This window comes from Rattus rattus, chromosome 14 (genome assembly GCF_011064425.1).
Source record: "Rattus rattus isolate New Zealand chromosome 14, Rrattus_CSIRO_v1, whole genome shotgun sequence".
NCBI lineage: Eukaryota > Metazoa > Chordata > Mammalia > Rodentia > Muridae > Rattus > Rattus rattus.
The window spans coordinates 32,311,304-32,317,024 of NC_046167.1; the positions used below are offsets into that span (position 1 = coordinate 32,311,304).

General features: G+C 42.7%; 1 pseudogene; it reads right to left on the reverse strand.

Annotated features, from left to right (window-relative positions):
• Nucleotides 1–4,885: 4,885 nt before the first annotated feature.
• LOC116883184 lies at nucleotides 4,886–5,311 on the reverse strand (annotated as a pseudogene).
• Nucleotides 5,312–5,721: the final 410 nt, after the last annotated feature.

Consider the following 5,721-nt stretch of genomic DNA (forward strand, 5'->3'; position numbering starts at 1 on the left):
TTGCTTTTGGTGTCTTCTTGGTCCCTGCTTGGCCTCTCCACTTTGACCCACACCAGCTCTGATATCATGGCTGCTGTGCTCTCTTACTTTCAGAACGTTCTCTTCAGTATAATGCTTCATCCTGGAGCTCTGTGAAGTTGCTGACCATCATGCTCGGCTTGGGGAAATTTTTTAAAAGCTACTGAAGACGGGATTTAGTTCAGTGGTAGAGCGCTTGCCTAGGAAGCACAAGGCCCTGGGTTCGGCCCCCAGCTCCAAAAAAAAAAAACCAAAAAAAAAAAAAAAAAAAAAAAGCTACTGAAGACTGGTTATCATGAACATGCTGGAGATGGCAACAGCCATCCCTAATCTTAACAAAAATATGTGAGCACGGGTGTTTGTTTTGGTTACTACTGTAGTCCCAGAGGACAGCACAGTGCTTCATACTTAAATATCAAAACAAATGCACAGAATTTGTTCAGTGAGTAGATTCCAAATAGATTGCTTAGTCCTCTCATTTTTTTACATGGGTGTTTCTGGACATGTGGTTTAAAATAGTCACCTCTTATTGGATAATCTTTGCTTTGTGGAACTTAATAGTGGCAGGACCTGCATTGACAAAAACAGTCTGATGTCTAAGGATGCCCAGCCAGTGCCACAGGTAAAGCTCAGGGGGTCAGAGTAACAGCGGGTCAGGAGACAGGGTATAACCACAGGTCAGTAACAGCATGTAGTTGTATCCAGATGTTCCTTCAGACTGGGTTAGCCAGGGGCTAGATTCAGAGAATACACAGAACTGTTAGGCAAGGATGCCGGGATTCTTGCTTGACAGAAATAATCTAGTTTCTTTCTCAACATGGTGGTGTTGCTTCTTTTGACCCCCCCCCCAACACACCATGCCTCTGTCACTTGAGTCCATCTTGCCCAGGAAAAATGACACTTTGAACATTCATCAGGAAGTCCCACAACAGCTTCCAGAGGAGGAACTCAACTGACTGTGAAAAAGCAAGCACTAATGGGAACCAGAGTAAGAAGGGAGGTGACAAGGAGTTTGGAGTCCCTGTGCACTTGGTGAGAAGCAGGGCTGAGCCTACCTCATGAGAAGGCAAAGCTGCATCCCTGAGATGGCTGACCCAGTGATTAGTGTTGCGAATATTAGCAATGTCCTGTTATTCCCGCCTGGAGGTCAGACGTCTGGAGGCCCTCCTAGCATCTCCAGGACATAACAACAACCTGCAGAGGCTCTCGATAGTTCTGCAGAGTTTCTTAAAGAGGATTTCAGAAAATCTTTCCCACCAAAGTTCAAATATAAGCTTGTAACACAGCTTTAGTAACAGTTCTCACAATACAGCCCATCCTCCATGAAAAGAATGAGGTTTCTTTGAAGACAATTTCAGTGTCTTTTAAGTCCAATTTTGGTAAAGCTGTGGCTGGAAATCACACCACATTCTGCCCACTCTGATAGCCTATGCTATGAGAGGTCCCTAGGCTCAGAAACTACTTAATCTGTATTCCCTCCCCTAGGGCAAGACTCTAGTGTCTCAGAAAAGGACCAAAGATTCTATACCTTAGATTTTGAATCTAAGAATTTGGCAAGAAACAAAAGTATTATAATTATTTATTCTTCACTACCAATCTTCTGGAATGTTCTCCGAGGAGGAAACAATGCTAGCCATAAGATGTTCCTACTAGGCATCTAAAATATGGGTACTGTGACTGAGTTGTTGGTGAGATAACAGCCCTTCTGAAATGCCAGCTGTTTTATATCCTCAACAGGGGATTGATTGTACAGGCAGTCCAATTTTCCCACATCTATGTATGCATTTTGTATGTATGTACGTATGTATGTATGTATGTATGCTTGTATGATACATATATATATGTGTGTGTATATACACACACACACACACACACACACACACACACACACACACACACACGTGCTGTGTAAGCTCATCTCTCTTTTTTTTTTTTTCGAGCTGGGGACCAAACCCAGGGCCTTGAGCTTGCTAGGCAAGCGCTCTACCACTGAGCTAAATCCCCAACCCCCATATCTCTCTTTTTTAAATTTTATTTTTCTTGGATGTTTTATGTATTTACATTTCAAATGTTATTCCCTTTCTCCCCTCTCCCATACCCCCTTGCCCCAGTCCCTACTTCTATGAAGATGCTCCCACTCCCAAACACACACTTCCACCTCAATGCCCTGGCATTCCCCTACATTGATGCTGGACAATGCCATCCTCTGCTACATATGTGGCTGGAGTCATGGGTCCCTCTATGTGTACCCAGTGGTTGAGCTCCTGAGCTCCCTGAGCTCCCTGAGCTCCTGAGCTCCTGAGGATCGAACCCAGGCCCTTGTCCTTGCTAGGCAAGCGCTCTACCACTGAGCTAAATCCCCAACCCCTCTCCTTCTTCTCCTTCTTAACCTCCTTCTTCTCCTTCTCTTTCTCCTCTACTCTCTTCCCTGTCCTACTCCTCCTTCAATCCCGATTATAATGTGTACAGTTATTTGGTGGTAGTGATTTTGTTTTTAAGACTGAATCCTGCTATGAATCCTCACTGGCCTTGAATCCATGGTCCTTCTGCCTCAGTCTCTGAAGGTCTGACATTACAGGTGTGGACCACTACCCTGGGGTTTTAGGAATTCTTTCCATAGTCATAACTTGAAATCTGTCCTTGAGAAATTGCTGTTACTAAAGTCCCATAAAACCGTATCAAGGTGTAGATCCTTCGCCTCATAGGTACAAAAACTATAACTTTCAAGACTTTCAAGACTTTAAGGTCTGATTCGTCAACTTAGAAATATTCACGTATACAGGAAATCTGACCTCGGTTGAAAGAAGACATAGCTACCTACGATTTCTAAATTCCCTAGGTGTTCCTGGAAAGTCCAAAGCTTATATAATTAGTGAATCACTCATCTGCTATGTACACAGGGATTAACTTTTACATGAACTTGTTTTCTAAATAGCTTCCAGGATGAGAAAATTCTTGATATCTAAGAAATCACACTCGGGCTTGGTAGTCAGAGAGCTATTCCAGTCAATATTCAGGGAGGGCTTAGACATTAAAGCCCATCTATGAAAACAAGATGAATTTATGTGAACCTCAGTCTGAAATTATGTGTAGTGAAGAAGGACTGAAAGAAACCTAGAGAGGAGAATTAGAAACCTTTGGGAAGCTAAAAATTAATTCTGTGAACATCGTGTCATTTCCATTTCTCTTCTGACATTTTTTTAAAGGAATATAAAACTATTTATTGACACAGCCAGAATACGGCAAATACATAGGCAAATACCAGCAGCAAACCACTGAACTGAGAACAGGACCCCGGTTGAAGGAATCAGAGAAAGGACTGAAAGAGCTTGAAGGGACTCAAGACCCCATATGAACAACAATGCCAAGCAACCAGAGCTTCCAGGGACTAAGCCACTACCCAAAGACTATACATGGACTGACCCTGGGCCCCAACTGCATAGGTAGCAATGAATGGCCTAGTAAGAGCACCAGTGAAAGGGGAAGCCCTTGGTCCTGCCAAGACTGAACCCCCAGTGAACGGGATTGTTGGGGGGAGGGAGGTAATGGGGGGGAGGATGGGGAGGGGAACACCCATATAGAAGGGGAGGGTGAGGGGCTGGGGGATGTTGGCCTGGAAACCGGGAAAGGGAATAACAATTGAAATGTAAATAATAAATACCCAATTTAATAAAGACAGAGGGGGAAAAACGATTTATTGACCACTGTTCACCATTATTAACAATAAAGTAAATATACAGTTGAATGACATTCTGATACTACAGAGTTACTTTTCTGACTCAATGAACCAGAATGCTAATACTGAGAAGACTGATCTACCCGTAAGGAATGAGTCAGGTAAAGAAAAAGCATGCAGGGCACTAATTGATATTAGCAGATTTTGTTCACTCGCTTAGTCAGCAGGACTTAATGGCCAGCATCAGCTCTAACCATGATTCTGCTTCCACATCAAACAGATTCCATGAATCATAACCTTTTATTACAGATTTTAACTTCCTACAAAGGAATGGTTCAACCAGAGGAACCTTTACACAGACCAGCTGACCTGGACCTGCCTCTGTAGATCAGCTGGCCTCTTAAATCACAGCTCCACCTGCCTCTAGAGTTCTGGGATTAAAGGTATGCACCACCACACTCGGCCAAGCCTTGTTGTTAAATCACGCTACTACTTTGTTTAATTCCGTTTTCTGAAGGTGGAGTTGGTATGAAAACAAACTGCTGTATTTACTTGATAATACATCAATTCTGATGGGGTTGGTTTTGAACTATCCAATACATTACAGACTCTGCTTAATCCGAAAGGTTATGGTTTCAGGAAAATGTTCACGGTGATGGCCTCTCATCAACCTGTGTTTCCACGTTCAGTTCTTTTGAGTATTAAAAATAAGCTAAAACAGACAGGTTATGTAAGCGTTTTATGCAAACACTGCATACAAACACACACATACACACACACACACACACACACACACACACACACACACACACACACACACACACAAAACCCAGAATGGTCCTCTGTGTCCCAGTTAAAAATAAGTTCTGACTTGAGTCATGACTGTAAAGTCTCCCCAGCGTTTAAGAAAAGCTGTTCTTCAAGCCGAGGAAATCCAACATGGTGTCAAGTACTCTACTGTTAAAGGAAGCAACTACAGAGAGCTCTTACTCGCTCAAAGGAATCAGTGCCTTTTGATGCAGAACGAAAACCAAAAATATCCCAACTACCGTCGATACTTTCAAAACCAGCATATCAAACTTGATTTTCATCAGGATGCTATTTGTTCCACACTAGTAATTCAAAACCCAAGATCCAGATTATATATATATTTATATACATCTATATCTATCTATATATATATGCAAACAATTATTGTGCTTCATCTTCGGGACAAGAATGCCAAGTCAGCCACTCCTCATAGAAGGCGATGACAATCTGAGGCCACTTCATATTCGCCTCCTTTGCTTGTCAGCCGCATCTCTCTTCTTTGATTTGCTCTCATCGGATTCACTGTCAGATAAAGATTTCCTTTTCGTACCATCTTTTTCTTTACCAGCTTTTTGAGAATGAAGAAATGCTTCAATTAATTCTGGACAATCTAAATTTTCTCCTGGTTCCCAAGTATTATCGGCATCTGTAAACCCCTTCCACTTCACGAAATAGTTCACTACACGACGGTTCGGTACTGTTCAGTACCACAAACTCTTCAGGCTCTGCCTCTTCAACTCTTTTACTCTTTCTGTTCTGTTTTTTTTTTTTTTTTTTTTTTTGCGATGTAGTTTTATTGGAGGCCATTTTAACATTTAATCAGAGACTTGAAGAGCGCTCAGATGCTCAGGGCCGCGGATTCTGCAGAGTCTCCCGCCTGTGTGCTTCAGCTCAGCCACATCCGAGAGGAGGGGCTCCTCTGACATTTTTAAAGTCTATTTTTAGGGTTGGGATTTAGCTCAGTGGTAGAGCACTTGCCTAGCAAGCACAAGGCCCTGGGTTCGGTCCTCAGCTCCGGGGAAGGAAAAAAAAAGACAAAATAAAGGTTGTAAAGTCTATTTTTGGTTGGTTGGTTTGGGATGAGTTTTTTAAGATTGCTTTGTTGTTTTGGTTTTTCTTTGTTTGTTTGGCACAGGGTCCCTCTGTGTAGCCCTGGCTGTCCTGGAACTCACTGTTTAGTTCCAGGGTGGCCTTGAACTCACAGAGATCCACCTGCC